The sequence below is a fragment of the Hipposideros armiger genome, unplaced genomic scaffold, assembly GCF_001890085.2.
Source record: "Hipposideros armiger isolate ML-2016 unplaced genomic scaffold, ASM189008v1 scaffold_24, whole genome shotgun sequence".
NCBI lineage: Eukaryota > Metazoa > Chordata > Mammalia > Chiroptera > Hipposideridae > Hipposideros > Hipposideros armiger.
Window position 1 is genome coordinate 4,890,394 of NW_017731374.1, and position 699 is coordinate 4,891,092.

Genomic DNA, 699 nt, shown 5'->3' on the forward strand with positions numbered 1-699 from the left:
CACAGCTAACATCATAATGGTGATGGACTGAAAGCTTCACCTCTATAATCAGGAACAAGACAATGATGTGTGATTTTGCCATTTCTATTCACATTATGCTGGAGGGGCTAGCTGGGGCATTTAGGCAAGGAAAAGAAATAAAAGGCACCCAGATTGAAAAAAGAGAACTAAAACTATTTCTATTAAAAGATTATAATCGTATATATAGAAAATCTTAATGAATCCACAAAGAAGCTATTAGAACTAATAAATTCAGTAAGACTTTTTAGTATACTAGATTAATATACAAAAATCAATTTTATTTCTATATACCAGCAATGAACAATTCATAAATGAAATTAAGAAAATAATTTTATTTATAATAACATCAAAGAGAATGAAATACTTGGGAATAAGAGGAAACTAATTGTAATACCTATACATTGAAAACTAGAAAACATTGTTGAATGATATTATTAAAGAAGACAATATTATTAAGATGGCAATACTACCCAAATTGATCTATAGATCCAGTGCAACCCCTATCAAAATCTCAGTTGTCTTTTTTGCAGAAATTAACAACCTGATCCTAAAATTCATATTGAAACTCAAGAGACCCAGAAGAACCAAACTAATCTTTAGAAAAAAATAAAGTTGAGGAACTCATAGTTTTCAATTTCAAACTTACTACAAATCTACAGTAACCAAGACTATATGGTG